General features: G+C 44.3%; 2 long non-coding RNA genes across 2 annotated transcripts in view; one reads left to right on the plus strand and one right to left on the minus strand.

The window, feature by feature from the left end:
• Positions 1-15,869, minus strand: part of LOC141278512 (uncharacterized) — a 79,701-nt gene that overhangs the window by 9,510 nt on the left and 54,322 nt on the right. The window contains exons 4-5 of the long non-coding RNA XR_012331270.1: positions 3,407-3,566; positions 916-1,078 (exon numbers count right to left, since the gene is read on the minus strand). This is a non-coding gene — a long non-coding RNA (uncharacterized lncRNA). The remainder of the gene's footprint in view (positions 1-915; positions 1,079-3,406; positions 3,567-15,869) is intronic.
• Positions 9,069-12,188, plus strand: LOC141279204 (uncharacterized). The gene is made up of 3 exons (XR_012333157.1): positions 9,069-9,107; positions 9,517-9,580; positions 12,137-12,188. It is a non-coding gene; the product is annotated as an uncharacterized lncRNA (long non-coding RNA).

The following is a 15,869-nucleotide window of genomic DNA, read 5'->3' on the forward strand; positions in this document are numbered from 1 at the left end:
AGTGTAATGGGGGTGGTGGGGAGCTGGGTGCCCTCAGCTGCCCTCTCCACACTTCTGAAAAGTCTACTCCAAGCTTTTTCCCTCCTCCCCACCAGCCCCACCTCCCCCACTTCCTCCCTGACCTCACAAGCTACTTCCCTCTGCAAGAACCGGGTGTGGCTGTCACCCTCACAGCAGGAGCTGCAAGCCCTGGAGAAACAAGCTCAGATTGTCAGGGGGTGATGGAATTAAGTTGCGGGTGGGGGTGGGATCTAGAGTTTGAGTGAGGAAGATAAAAGGAACACAAAAGGGAACTTAAGGGGCTTCCCTGGTGGCGCAGTGGTTGAGAGTCCACCTGCCGATGCAGGGGACGTGGGTTCGTGCCCCGGTCCGGGAGGATCCCACATGCCGTGGAGTGGCTGGGTCCGTGGGCCACGGCCACTGAACCTGCGCGTCCGGAGCCTGTGTTTGTAACGGGAGAGGCCACAACAGTGAGAGGCCCGCGTACCACAAAAAAGGGGAAAAAAAAAAAAAAAGGGGAATTTAAGACGTCTGGCCATGAGTAGAGGGGGTTGGAGCCAGAGGAGGAGGTGGAGTGTGTCTGAGCTGAAGTGAACCTTGCCTCCTGTCCCTGGTTTTCTCCCAGGCCTTCTCTGCATTCTTGGAGGTCCTTGGAAATCTGCCAACCCCTGAACAGGGCAGTTTCAATTCTGTATTAGAAACCCCCTTCTTTGCTCCTTTGCCTCATTCCCCTCCTACTCTTGATCTCCTCCCTTTCCCATTTTGCTAATGAATCTTTTGGCAGCAAGCTCTCGGGGTGCGCTGGGGGTAGGGGCACAGCTGTGGAGCCATTGGTGACCTCTTAGCTTATGTCTGAACTTGGTTCCTACAGACCTATGTGCCTGAACTACCTCTGTTGTGTGGTTTTCAACTCACCATCTGCCCTTAAATAAGGGTAATGGCCTTTGCCGGATGCTGTGCTGGACAACAGGAAGGAGGGCTGGGCCGGCCGTGAGGTAGGAAGATCTGAAGCCTTTGTACTCAGGTCACTCAGCTTTCAGTGAGGCTTCTTGATGGGATCAGGTCAAGGCAAGGTGATCTACATTAAAAACAAATTTAAAAATTCATCCCATCCACCATTACTAGAGTCACATTTGTTCATAGTAAAAAAACTCGGACAGCACAGAAACATAAAGACAAATAGGAAGCAAAATCACCCATAATTCACAACGCTGGGAAAATTTCTCCAGGCATTTTGATGTATTTCCTTCTACTCTTTGCTCAATGAATATCTTTGTCTCTATCTCTACCTATAATATATGGTAACTACCATTTGAAAGCCTGCTTTTTTTTTTCCTATTGGCTTTTTTTTTTGAGTATTTCCCCATTAAAAATTCTTCTAAAGCAATGATTGACATTTAATGAAGAGATATTTGCCTTCCAAGACTAGACAATGTTCATATGCAGGAATTCATTTTGAATTATTATTGACGACATTAACATCCCCACTCAACACTACACACACACACTTCTGTCTGAAAGTTTATCAGGAAGTCAGGTGGATCAAATACTCCTCACTATGAGGGGCAGACTCTCCAGATGGGATTTGTAGGCTTGGGGTGGGGTGGAAGCCCGGGGGTGGGAGGTAAGCACACAGGGATTGTTTATAGCTGCTCATTCCCCCTCTTGAAGGCCCCACTCCTTAAGCAGAGAACTTCATCTGGGATGGACTGTGCTGGGACCAGGGCTCAAAACTATGTGGGTATATGTTTTGATGTTCAAGCAAGCAAAATGATTCAACATGAACTCTGCCCAAATAAAAATGGATCAGACAGGGAGTTTTATCTGTTTTCCTGAGAGTGCTGACATTCTCCACATCGTGGTTTATTTTCCTGCTTCCCTGGGCTGCCCTTAATTCTGTCACACACTCCAGAACAGAAGCATCCTTTCTGTGGAGATGGTGGCCAGCACAGCCCTAAAGGCCGCCAGCACAGCCTATGTGTCCAGTCCCCTAGGGCACAGTTCTTGGTAATATTTTGGATTTGGTGGGGCGAGCAGAGGGTAGAAGAATGGGGGTATAGGTGGGAATTATGGCCAACGGCAACTGTGAACCCATCTGCAAGAAACCTGACACAAGCCGCAAGTGAGAGTTCCCAAGGAATGGTTCTGAGGGCCAAGTTTCTCAGCTTGGAGGGTCAGCAGCTTGTTTATGCAGCTTTCGACACCACTGGAGGTTGGAAAGAAGCGAGAGGAAAAATGAGAGTAAAGGTGAAGGAATAGGAGCAGGGCTTGATCACCAAGAAGCCAACTATCATGCTCAGGCATCCAAAAACAAGGGAACCCAATATTTAATATTTCATAAAGAACATTCATGTATTGCCTGGAGGTTAGGGTAAGGTGGACAAGGGGGAGGTGATTAAGACCTTAATTATTTCCAGTTATTAGGACCTCAACAAGTCCTAATGGACAGAAAGGAGATGGGAAAGGAGGAAAAAGAGGAAGTTGGAGGATAAAAGGAGAGAACGAAAAGCAAGGATAGAATCCATTTACAAATATGTATTAAGTGTTAATTATGGTGTAGGCTTTGTGTTAGAAGCTAGGAACATAGAATTAAAATTTTCAAGCTGTGCCTTCAAGGGATAGCGCGCCCTAAGCTATGTGTTCCCTAAGCCCTGCCCTAGTGATTGCTTCTAGAGATCTTTGTTGTTTGGGTGAGTCATATGGAGTCAGAGGCTGTGTACAGATTTCTGGGCTCCAGATACCATGCTGGTCGTATTCACTGGGTTGGCTCCTGAACTAACATCCTTTTATGGCTGCCTGTTCTTCAGGAGGAAACCCAATCTCCATCTTTAGATGGAATGTGTTCTAGAGCCATGGGGAGGGGCTGCAACTCTATAAGGAAGACCAAAGAAATGTCAAATATCTTCATTTAAATAGAGTCTGGCACGTTCACCATTTATTTATTCATTTGTTCATTTTTCAAACTTAGAGATCACACCTTATTGCTAAAGGTGAGGTCAAAAAGAATATATCCAGCCATTTCTTTTCTATAGCACTTTATTTTATTTTATTTTTGCCTCACAGCATGTGGGATCTTAGTTCCTTGACTAGGCATCGAACCCGTGCCCCCTGCAGTGGAAAAACGGAGTCTTAACCACTGGACCACCAGGGAAATCCCTCTGTAGCACTTTAAAACACAGGAAAAGCTGTTATGACAGCCTCTCTCTGTGGCATTAATGATCTTAGTAACAAGTTAGACCTTAGACCAGATTAAGAAGGGAGGTAGAACCATTCTTGAATCACTGAATACTGGGGACTATATAGCCTCAAGGTGAAACCCCTCAAGGTTGAGCGTTGGGGACAGATGTGGGAAATCTGCTTAGAGCTTCTTATTCTTGGCTCTGATTGGTATCGAATGGCTCATTACCTGGGCAGAATCACGGAAGGTGTGTGTGATGCTGCTGAATCCATGCTCCGCACCATCAGCTGCCTTTACCATCAAAGGCTCTTGGGAGACCAGGCTGCTGTCATGTAAGGCTTGAGTTACAGAGATGAAGAGGATGCATTCCCTGCCCTTGTGTTACAGCCTAGGAGAAAAAGCAGGAAGGTAAACAAATGATTGGAATTTGAAGCAGAATAAAGTGAATTCTGAACTGTGGAAGGGGCAGTGGGTTGTGGGGACTCAGACGTAAGGGCATTTAATTTAATTATCATGCAGGATTACAGAAAATTTCATGGAGACGATATTCATTTCAGGTGGACCTTCAAGGCTAAGTAAGATTTCACAGGTGGAAAAGATGGAAGGACATTTTCCAGGCTAAGGGAGTTACATGAAAATATGAAAGCATGCAATGGGTTCCAGGAGAAGCAACTCTTGGGAGGTAGCTTGAAGGGAGAGGGAATGCATAGAGTGATGAAGCAAAAGTCATGGGTAGGGCATGAGACCCACAGGAAGAAACTCAGCAACCTTCCCATGGATGTTCAGATGGAAGGCAGTGCAGGACCATTGGAAGAGTGTGGTATTCTAAGTCAGGCACACCAGAGTTTGCCTCTCGACTCTAGGTCACTGTCACCGACTGACATTGAACAAATTATCTCACATCTTTGATCCTTATTTTCATAATGTATAAACTGAAGATGTTATTCTTACCTCTCAGACTGATGTGAAGTTTAAATGATATGATGTTCAGAAAATGCCAAACAAGTGCACATGATAGATCTTCATTAAATGTAGCCCCTTTGTTTACCCCCTCAGGTGGAATAAATTAGAAAATGTAGTTGTGCATCAAAAGGTTGTCTGTACTGTCATTCATTTTACAAATTATCAACCACCTACTATGTGTTAGGTCCTGTGCTAGGTGATGCAGGATATCCAAGATGCAAGCTCTCAAGGAGAGAATAATACAGCTGGGGGGATGATATACAAAGAGTCAAAGTTAGGTAATAGTCTGAGATAACTAGCTGAGAGCCATCCTAAGCTGTCTGTGATTGATGAATGAATGAGCGTCCAGACAGTGAACACTGTGAGTGAAGTACAGGTGGACAAAGGGCAGTGTGAGGTCACTGAGGGCTGGGGGATTGGGTGGCTGGAATTGTGTCAAGGAGCAGAAGAAATGTGAGCCAGACCTCAAACACGGTTAGCATTTGGTGAAGCAGAGGAAAGGAAGAATTGTGCTACATGGTAAAAAACCACCCGTGCAGCAAGGTGAACTTAGGGTGCAGTCTGGTTGGATTGTAGGAGGAGCCCTGGGAGGTAAGGCTGAGATGGGGGTGGAGGTCAGATTATGGAAAGCACTGGAAGTCAGGCTAGGGACTTCAATTTCCTTTATAGACAATGTCTTTTTCATTGTGTGTTCTAGGCCACACTATCTGATCTGCCCACCAGATGCAAATGATCTGTCCCCAGCCACAACTTGTATTTTTTATGCTACTTATTCTCTAGTATTTATATATTGCCTTATCTTATTTTCTCTGTTGGATATATGTGTCACACTGTGCACAAAGCAAGACTGTAAGTTTTGTAGGACAGGTCACATAAGGATTTCCTAACTTGACATGACTCAGAGTGGTAGCACACCTTAGAAGCTGAGCGGAAAGGAAGGCTTAGGGATACCCATCGAGAAGCTGAGGTCATACGGTGGTGATGGCTTGTAGGAAGTCCCAGCCACTGCATGGGCACCATAATCAGCGCATTTGTCATCTCTTCAATGTTGATCTTAATGCTCTTGGTGTTGCCTTCATGGTTTGGTCCTCTAGTTAAAGCAATATCTCTATGGACTATATTTGATGTACTTCCCATCCATTAATACAGAATCCTCAAATACAAGTGGAGGGGACACTTTTATGATAAAGGGTCTTAGACCTTCCAGATTCTTTTGAGCTTTGCCTGGTCAAGCCCCTTGACTTTCCTGGAAAAATCAACCAATCATTTAACAAGAGAACTGCTATGTGACCCTAACCCTCTTACCCTCTAGAAATCCCTGTCCTTTGGTATTCCCAGCTGCCTTTCTCAGCTTATTCCCGAGGAGGAGATCAACCAGGAATCTTGGGAATCAGATGACCAAGGGTGGACAGCAGAACTACAGAGCAAACCTGGCCTGCACCAGTGTTTGCTTTGGTTTAAAGAGTTACTGGGGAGAGTATACTAACCTTTTGTTTTGCAGGAGCTTTGCTTTCCTGGTAAATAGCTGTTTTTTAATAGCAATTTCTCCATGTGACCAGTTGAACAGATTCCTAAAATAGACCTGATTCACTTCTTTGTGGATCAGCCAGGATGGCAGCAGTGACATCTGGGTCACTGGTCCCACTCACATGCCAGAACAATGGCCAATCAGGAGTGCGTGGGTTCTTTATGCAGGGCACAGCTGTTCCTTCCTCTCACTGCCTCCTGAAGCTGTAGCCTTTGGTAGCCCTGATCACCACCAAGTGCTAGAGTCCTCAGATGAGTGTTTGCCGCCCCAGACACTGCTAGACACCCTCACTATGGGGCATGCACATGAGTGGTCTCTGGAGTAAATTACTTTGGCTCTACAGACACTTTTTAACTTGGTTTTCCATGAAACAACAGCAGCTAAACTGGGGTGTGGGTGAATATGGGACTGGAAAGAGGCCATACCTAGTTGTTCCTATAAGGAACAAGGACATTGAGAGGTAGGGGGAGTCTGTAGCTGGTTGGTTGATTAGGTCACAGCCAAGTTCTCAAGGCCCAGCAAAGGTGGCTATCATTTTTTCCTTCCTCTTATATGTATTTTCACTGGAATAAGACTAGCTCTTTACAGACACCCCCAAGTCACATTACATACATGCATCTTGTGCCAGTTCCCCCTCTGGTCTATGTCTTCTATGATTGTGCTGTTCTTTTCTCCTAATAAGTCCTTCCCTTTCCTCTGTATCTATTCAAATCTTTCCCATCCTTCGAAGTCCGACACAAAGCTACTCAACATGACCCATGAGCCTTATTTTGGATCCTTGAAAATGAGGGTATCTAAAAACATAATGGCCTTTGCGTGCATTTCTTTCATTTAGTTGCTGACCAAGGGAGTCTGACTTTAACCTCTCTGATGTTTAGTTTGAACAAGTCAAATTAGTAAACATTAAATGAGCATCTGCTAAGTACACTTCACTCTGCTGGATCCTGGTAGTGAGACCTGAGGCCCTGCTCCTGGAGAAGAGAGTCGAGAAGCCTTTATTAGTTGCCTTCTTAGCCCTAATGGGAAGTGACCATGATAGATAAGAGCAGTAGCCACAGGCTGTTCAGGGCAAGAATAAAAACAAGGAAGGGGTACTAAGGGGTCAGAGGGTCAGAAGCGGGAATGAAGGACTTCAGGTTCCAAGAACACAAACTTGTTGGTTCTCAAACTGGTTGGCCTGAGGTGACTCAAATAACCAATTACGCAAGTGACACAGTAGTCACCAGAACAAGATGAGACCTCCAAGTGAGGGGAGCCAGCCCCAAACTCTTTCTGGGGAGCAGCCAAACATTCAACAGTCATGGAACCAAGTCAGCAAAAGTCCCTGAGAAGAGCTAAATTTATCCAGGTTGCTGGAGATGATTGAGGGCATGAACTTCAGGGAAAGAAATACAAATGAGGAAACACTTATATGCCAGGGAGAGAGAACAGAAAAGATGATACCCATGGCTGGTGAATCACAGCAGGAAAAGAGGGAAGTCTCATCAATGCTGACCAGTATATATCACAGTATGTGGGGGACGAGGTTGGGGTGGGGGGTGGGAGGGGTTGTCTTTAACTGACACACTTGAGCCTTCCCGAGGATTTAAAGATGACAGAAGACCAGGAACCTCATCAAGCTTCCACTACCTCTAATGACAGATAGAAATGCAATGTTTTCTCAAAGAACTGGGTGAACAGCTGAGAGTTACAAAAGCATGTCAGCTCATACCCAATGATTGACGCATGCAATGCTCAGGGTGCAATATCTTGGTGACGTGATGGTAGAATCCCTACTAATGGTCCACAGAGAAAATGCTGAGATCATTGTCAGCTTGGGCAATGTGTCTAATTTGCAAGGAGTTGGAGGAAAGCCAAGATTATTAAGTGTTATCTTGCCCACTCAAGGGTGGTTTTCAAGGGGAAGATGAGCAGAAGGAAGTAGGAGGTGAGGGAGCACTTGTTGAGTACCCACTGGTACCTTTTCGTAAATACTGTCTCATTCGATCCTTTGAGGTAAGCATCTTCCCCATTTTAAAGATGAAGAAAGCAAGACTCATGGGGTTTACATAACTCTCACAAGGTCACGCTGATTAATTGTTAAAGTTAGGGTTCAACCTTAGGCTGCGTAGCTCCAAAGCCTGGGCTCTTTCTTCTCCACTACAGTGCTTTCCAGCTCTCTCTACTCCCTTTGGGTATGAAATCCCAGCCAGGGAGAGCCTCCAGGGAGGGCCTAGTGTAATTAGGACATGGGGGAGGAGATCTGGAACTCCTTGCTCATAAAACCTACTGGATCTTGGATCAATCAAAAACTAACAATCAACCAACAACCCCTTCCAGGCCAACTCAACACTTCCCTACTTAGAATTTCTATTTTTTCTAAAATGACATTTCCCTGAGAAATACACTTAACTAGGTGAAAGGTGCATGTCATTGCCTTTTCCCCTTTGCTTTTAGCAGATGATAACCTTTTTGGTCATGTCCAGTCTCCTTGGCCGTTCTCCTCATCACAGAGCAAGTGCATGTTTACCCAACCTTTATACCACATGGCTCTGAGCAGCACCTGCTCTGATCTGGACCAGGTTCATTTGGCAGAGGGGTAGATGGCCTTCCACTGACACTTACAGGAAACACCTGTCCTCCCCAGGTTTCCCTGGGGCCCTTGCTAGTGGCAACAGTGCTACGATGGGGGCAGAGTGGGCAGCAGCTTACTTTTCCACAGGAAGTCCAAAACTTGTTCCACCAACTTCTCCAGGATGAACCTGGAGAAGTTTGAATGCCTTTGCTCACCCTTAAATCCTCCCACTTCCTTCCTTCTATAACTTCAAGCACTGGCTAAAGATACTTATGACACATGTTTAACACTCAGGAGAAAAACAAGCAATGAGTTTAAGACGCATAAGATGGTTACTCAGAGACAGGTATAGGTTCCAGGCACTGCTTGTATTCTCCTTTACTCTTCCTGTCCTAAGGCTGGTGTTCCTTAGGATCTTGTCTTGGGCATCTTCTCTTTTCAGTGTACTCATTCTCCCGAGGCAATCTCATTCTTCAGTGTGACAGTGATCACCACCTAACTTGTCGATGACTCTGAAATCTCTCACCTCAGACCCCAACATCCACCTGTCCACTAGACACCTCTATCCGGAAATCCCTCAGGACATAGTGGGTGCTCGATAAGTCAATGTTGAATTCATGGACCATCTAAACCCTAAAGGTTGGCAGCTCAGGGAGAGGTAAGCCTCTGACTTGTTGGATTTTATATCTCCCCTTTTACTGTTGTTGCTTTGTGAGGCAGTCTGGAGTGGTGGAAGGATCACAAGTCTTAGAACTACAACTGTGTCCAGATCCTGATCTTGTTCTAAAATCTATATCTATTTATCTATCTGAAGGCTACAGGTCAAACTCTGAGGTTGGCAGTATGGAGTCCCATCCAGGGTTCTAGATCCAGTTCTGATATGGGTAAGCTGCGTAGCTTTGGACAATCTCTTTGCCTCTCTGTTTCTCCGGGGACAGTTGAACTGGATGATTTCTAAGGTCCTTTCTAACACTTAACCTTTCAGTGTAAAGCATTCTATCACCTCTGGATAGCATGGGTTTTTTTCTGACTAATTAGCTGATAGTTTTTGCTGGAAGGGGATATTATAAATCTCAGCAAGTTGGCAAATTTCATTCTGTTTTTCTATAGCTTTGTGTAGATCTCTCTGAATGAGGCTGAGAACTAGCTGTTGGCTTCAACACTGTTCAACATTCAGGCTTCTATCATAGTAGATGTACACGTAGCTGGCTTAAAGATCAAGGTAAAAATATCTCTTTCCACACAGACACCTATTTTTGTCTAACTCATCCCTTTCCCTCTTCCCGAAATGAGGACTGGCAGAAGCAGCTGTTGCCTGAGCATACCGGGCGGGGGTTTGTCTGAACGGGTGACTGTGGTAAGGAGCTGTAACTCCAGGTTGGTAACTGCTTGATAAGATGCCAGATGTACAAACGATGCATCTAGGTGAATTGTTATTTTTCCAGCATTCACCTTGGTAGGTGCATAGTTATTCTAAAACTGTCTGGGGGCTACTATATATTTCGGAGAGTAAATTAATTTAAAATTTAATCGAAGCGACATAGGCCCTGAGTTGGAACAAGTCAAATGCGCTAAAGATACTTATCAACCCAGCAGCCCAGTGGCCTCCTGACCACCTTCCCCCACATCCTGCTCCCTAGAGGCAATTACATTCATCTTCCAGCTCTTTCTTGTGATATGTACTTCCATTTTTTTTTTTTTTTTTTTTTTTTTTTTTTGCGGTACGCGGGCCTCTCACTGTTGTGGCCTCTCCCATCGCGGAGCACAGTCTCCAGACGTGCAGGCTTAGCGGCCATGGCTCACGGGCCCAGCCGCTCCGCGGCATGTGGGATCTTCCCAGACCAGGGCACGAACCCGCGTCCCCTGCATCGGCAGGTGGACTCTCAACCACTGCGCCACCAGGAAAGCCCCTATTTTTAAATAATATACTCATCCTGCTCTCACTTGATTAATGATTTGACATTATTTTTAAATTTTTACTGTAAATGAGGTATTAGATTTCTCATACCCTCTTTTTTTCTCTAATGCTTCCAATTCCTATTCCTCCAACAGAGAATTAAAAACAATATTCAGGGTTTACATTATTATGATCACTGATAGATTGTGCATGCCAAGCCTAAGGACTATGATTTCAACCTTTTGCTTTTTCAGGTAATTCACGGTAACCTACTCCCTTCTCCTCCTCCTCCTCCTCCTTGTACTCATCCTCCTCCTTCTCCTCCACTTCCTCTTCCTCTTCTTCTACCAATTACCTTGGTATCTATGGCTAAATTCCCCTACACCATTCAACATCCACTCTATATACATTTCCATGTGGTCAAACCAGGTGTCAGTGGAGGATGGAGATAATTTTGCATTTGTCTTGAAGCTTGTTATGTGTCCAGCTTCATTTTTTTTCTGTAGCTCTTCCTCCAGGATGCTCTGTCCTCCAACTCCTCTTTGGGCTTGCTCTCCAGGCTCACTGAGAACCTGACCACATGGAAATTCCCTTCATAGTCATCCCGAGGATTTCCTTTATCTTTCTCTTCTGTTGCATCTCCCATTTCCTGGATCCCATGCCTTCTTCTCAGTTTACATCTTCATTTTGGTGGGGCACACTCACTAAGAATTCCTGAGAAAGCGTACATCGGCAATGTTTTGAAATCATGCTTATATGAAAATGTCTATTATATGCTCACATTTAATTAAGATTTTTAGTTGGGAATAGTTGAAAATAATTTTCCTTCAAAAATTTTTTTGTCTACTAGCTTAGTCTAGTGCTGATGCTGAGAAGTTTACTACTATTCTTATATCTCATTTCTTTGTCTGTAACTTACTTTTCTCTGTAGAAGCTTTTGTTTATCCCTAGTATGTTGAAATTCTATGATTTTATACATTAGTGTGAGTCCTTTTAAATTCATTATGTTGTGCACTTGATGGGCCCTTTCAGTCTGGGACCTCGGATTCTTCAATTTCTTGTATTATATCTTTGATAATTTCTTCTCTATTATTTATTTTTTCTTTTCTTTTTCTTTCTGGAACTATCACTAGTCAGAAAAATAACTCCCTGGATTCTCTTATTTTTAAAAGATCTTTTTATCCATCACTGTACACATTTTCTCTTACCTTTTGGAAGAGTCCTTCAATTTTATTTTTTACATCTTCCACTGAGTTTATTGTATCTTTAGTTCTCAAGCACTTTTTCTTATTTTCATGGTTCCTTTTGCTGTTGTTTTGCATCTTCTGCTTGTTGCATGGATATAAACTTTCCCTTACCTCTCTGAAGATACTAATCATGTACGCACGGTAGTTTTCTGTTTTTGGATTGCCTCTGCTTCCTCCAAGTTGCTTTATTACTGTTTGTTATTATTTTCATCTTTCATGTTGGAGGGTTTCCTTAAGCATCTGAAGTTTCCTGGTTGTCTGCTCTTATTTAAGAGTGAGGTCTGTCAACTGGTAGGCTACATTTTACAGTCATCAGGTGACAAGTGGGCTTTTTCACACAGAGCTGGTCATATTCAGAAGACAGAAAATGCAGTGCAAAGGCCACAGGGGTGGAATTGAAACAGGGGTCAATGAATTAGTATGGTAAAAGTTCAGTGCTTTTCCCTCTCATTTAGGGTGACTGTTTCATTCTTGAACTTTAGAAATCATCAAAGGGATTAATAAGTTATTATCCCTTTGAGGTCATTTCAAATGCTGTCCAAATCTTGGAACTAGATTCAAGGTTGGAACTGCAGCTCATTGAGCCTGAAAAGCACCCTCTTTGGGGGGGGGTGGGCACAAACAATCAGCTGGAAAAGATGAAAAGAAAGATTACTTGGATATTATGACTATCCAGGGAATTGGGATTGATGCAACTGTGGCAAGCAAGAGTGAGACTATATAGATATAAAATCCTAATGTTATATGATCTTTCTGTTTGACTTTCAAGGGAGAAGCTTATTGCAATATCACTACAGGATCACTGCTGTTGACTAGGAAGCTGTCTACAATAGGATAGTCATATGGGGATGGAGAAATTACAGATACCACTGTCTTTAAATAAGTTGAAATTTCTTCTCCCTGCTCTGAAAACAAGTTTTCGTATTTTAAAGGAAAAGTGCCAGATCTGTACTCCCTCAATTCCAGCCATGGCATGCCATGAAAAGGCATCAAGTCCATCCTGGAACCCAAGGGAAATGCTTTCCTCTCTTTCATCTATCTAATTATTTATCCATCCAACCACCTATCCTTATCCTATCTACTTGTTGAGACCAAGTTTGAGAAGCTTTGCTTAACTGTTTAATTCTACAGATTTCTCCTTTCCCTGAATACCTGCAACATAGCTATCAGCCTCATGCATTCTAGCATTCATGACTTAGATTGTAATTCATGACTTAGATTGTCCTCAGGAGCGGTCACGAGCACAAATGACTCCCAAGGGCTAGCAGATAATGTAAATGACGTCTTCTCAATGAGTCAGCTAATAGGGAATTCTGGGGACCGGAGTGAACTGGAGAATGGGCGCTCTCAGTAATGGGCAGTCACACCTTCACTCCAGTCAATTGCTGCCTGGCAGTAATGCAGGTTAGAAGCCATATACCTTCTAGTTTTTCAAGAGGAGCCAGATATCCAGCTTTTCATGTGATCTTTTAAAATAATGGTTCAATTTTACAAAAACACAGTGTAGGACAAACACAGTGGGTGTTTCATGCTGTAGGTTTGTTTCCTCTGACATAAGTTTTCTCTCTTCAGGGGGTGATGAGCTTCTTGAGCTCATTGTTTCTGAGTCTCCCCACAGCAGCTCATGCATTAGCCAGCATGCATAATAGGTACCTGACAAATGACTGTCCAACTTTGCAGAATACCACGTTGAAGCCAAGCAAAATTTTTGCCTCAGCTGACTCTCTGTAGCCTATAGGTGGTGAAAAGAAAAATCTTCCCCTAAAACTCGTTTATGTATTAAAGCTTTCCACCCTGCCCCCTGAATCTGGTGAGTCTTGATGTATTTGTCTGGCAGGTTTAAATAAGGTATTAATGTGTTCTCTGCCATCTTTACATAAAACCTTCTCTCAACCTCATCTTTCCATTCTTCTATTGCTACCACTAATAGTGTAAACTCACTACCTCTTTTTTTATCATTTCATTCGTATCCTTCCACACGCCTTAGGAATCACTCTCAATAATAAGTGACCTCTTTGATATTACATGCGGTGATGGTAATCAGTGCTTCTCATCCTCTAATCTGCCTTGAATCAGGCTATAGCATTTGATGCTGTTGATTATTTCCTACTTCTCAAAATTCCTTTGTTCCTTACCCTTTGGGGGCTCTACTGCCTCCTGAATTTTCTTGCATCTTCCTAGATACTCCTCATCAGACTCCTTTCCTGCCCAATTCCCAAAATGCCAGTTTTCTGCAGGTTTTATTCCAGGCCCTCTCCCTTCTCCCTCCACACATTCACCCCGAATGACCTTATCCTCTCCTATGACTCTCCCCCACCATGAGTGCTGATGACGCCCAGTTCTACCATCTCCGCTCCAGATTCATCTAATCAGCTGCCTTCTGGCAGTGTCTGTCTCTGTTGATACTTCAGACTCACACGTCCAAGGCTGAGCTCATCTCTACTCTGCCCCTGCATATCCTCTTCCTGCATCCCTGTTCTTGGTGAAAGGCATGCCATCCACCTAGTGGCTCACACGTGAATTTCACAACTCCCTCCCAGTGCTGGCTTTTCCAATAAGCATGAAAAGGCACGTGTGTGTAACACCAAGAAAACCAAACCAGGATGCCAAAGAATTATTTGGAAAGAGTTTAGTGCTTTCAAACAGTATCCAAGTAGCCATTCTAAAATAAAACAGAAAATTTTTGGAATTCCATACACCTATTTTATTTTGAATGATGTATACACAGGAGCCTGATTGGGCATATATTTTTCAGGGCTGAGAACCAGTACGTAAGTTCTTACTACAACCCTGATCATGCTCACCCAACCCCTCTCCATACCCAATTTGTTCCTAAGCCCTGTTGATTTTGTCTCATTAACAACAATTGAGCCAACTCTAATGGAATGTTGGGGCTTTTGCTGTCTTGGTACCCGGCTTGCTACAGCAGCCTCTTAACTGGCTCTTCCTTCCCATCTGTCCTTCACAGACGATGTATCTTCTTCACAGAGGAAATATCTGCTTCCTGTATGTCACTCTCCTGTGTAAAATCTTTTCATTGCCACTTAGTACCTTCAAGGGAAGTTCCAACTACTTGCCATGGCCCTGCACACCCTGCTTCCCCTCATTTGGCCTCCTCAACTCCATGCGCTACTTCACTTCTAGCCTTGGCCCTGGATTGTCCATGGTTACTCCACCCCCTGCACCCCTCCATGTCCCTGAACCTGAGGAAAGGGTCTGCATGAGAAGTGAAAAGAAAAAAAAATCAGAAGAATCTAAACCTCTGGTCTCCAGAAAAGAAATGAACATCCCAGCCCCCTCCATCTCTTAAACGTTTCTAAAGAAGAAATGAGCAAACATAGAGAAAGACCTCAGCCAAGAAATCATTTCCTTCTTCCCTTGGGATTGTCTTGTGGTCATAGCTCTTGCTCATCAAATGCAATTAGATGCATTACTGGGGCCACATGCAGAAGAGGGTCATTGTCTTCTTTCTCTCAATGCCCTGCTCAGTGTGAGCATCTTCACGTCACCAGCCACGAGCCAGCCACTCAGCTGATAGAACTCGTGTTTGCTGTAAACAGGGCCTGGGAGAACACTCGCCTCCGGCCAAGGCTCAGCCTTGGCTGGGGAGGATGGCATTACTCACTGGAGCCCCATCCACTCCTCTCCCCAACATTGTTTGCCCATTTTCACCAGGGGACTAAAATGGGGATGGAGGGGGAGGCGGGAGAACACAGAGGAATGGGGCTGTTTGTTTTTTACTTGGTGTTAACAATACAACATCTGTTCCCCAGCCTGGCAGCTGGACCAAAGTGAAATGATGTGAGCATTCATTGGCCTCTGGATCAGGGGGTGGAGTGGGAGAAGGAAGGAGGGAGGGGTGTGGCAAGGGCCAAAGCCTCCCTGAACAATACCAACAGCAACACTAATGAGAATATCTTCCATACCACTTGGCAGGCCGGTCCATGGAACCCACAGAGCTGGGTAACTTGATGTTCTGGCTGATCCACATGCTGTAACTAATGTACCTAAGAGCGATCTATGTGCCTTTTAAAAAATCACCCAATTAAAAGGATAGTGTTTACCTGGGAAATATCTGTTTTGGCTCATGCACTTTGACAGAAAATGTCTTTGTTTACCTAAGAGTGAGGCTGAGGGAGGTGAGGCTGAGAGGTGGAGAGCAAAGAAGGAGAATGAGAGTTGGAGGGAGAGCAGCAAGGACAATGAATGACCCACATCCTCCAGGTTTCCCTCCTCCCTTCCTCCTGTTCCTTCTCATTCTCTGATGCTGAATGCTGCCATGCTCCACAACTCAGGCAGTGGGCCTCGTCTCCCTTCTCTCTACAGTTGCCCTCAGGGTTTTCATCTAGTCTAGTGATTATACATCTCATCTAAATACTGACCATTCCCAATTTATACCTCTAGCACCAACCTATCCCCTGCTTTCCAGCCTCATATATCCAACTGCCTGCTTGTTATCTCCAGTCAGATATCTAAAAGTATACCCAGCCAAGTATCCCCCA

The sequence above is a fragment of the Tursiops truncatus genome, chromosome 1 (genome assembly GCF_011762595.2).
Source record: "Tursiops truncatus isolate mTurTru1 chromosome 1, mTurTru1.mat.Y, whole genome shotgun sequence".
NCBI classification, from domain to species: Eukaryota; Metazoa; Chordata; class Mammalia; order Artiodactyla; family Delphinidae; genus Tursiops; species Tursiops truncatus.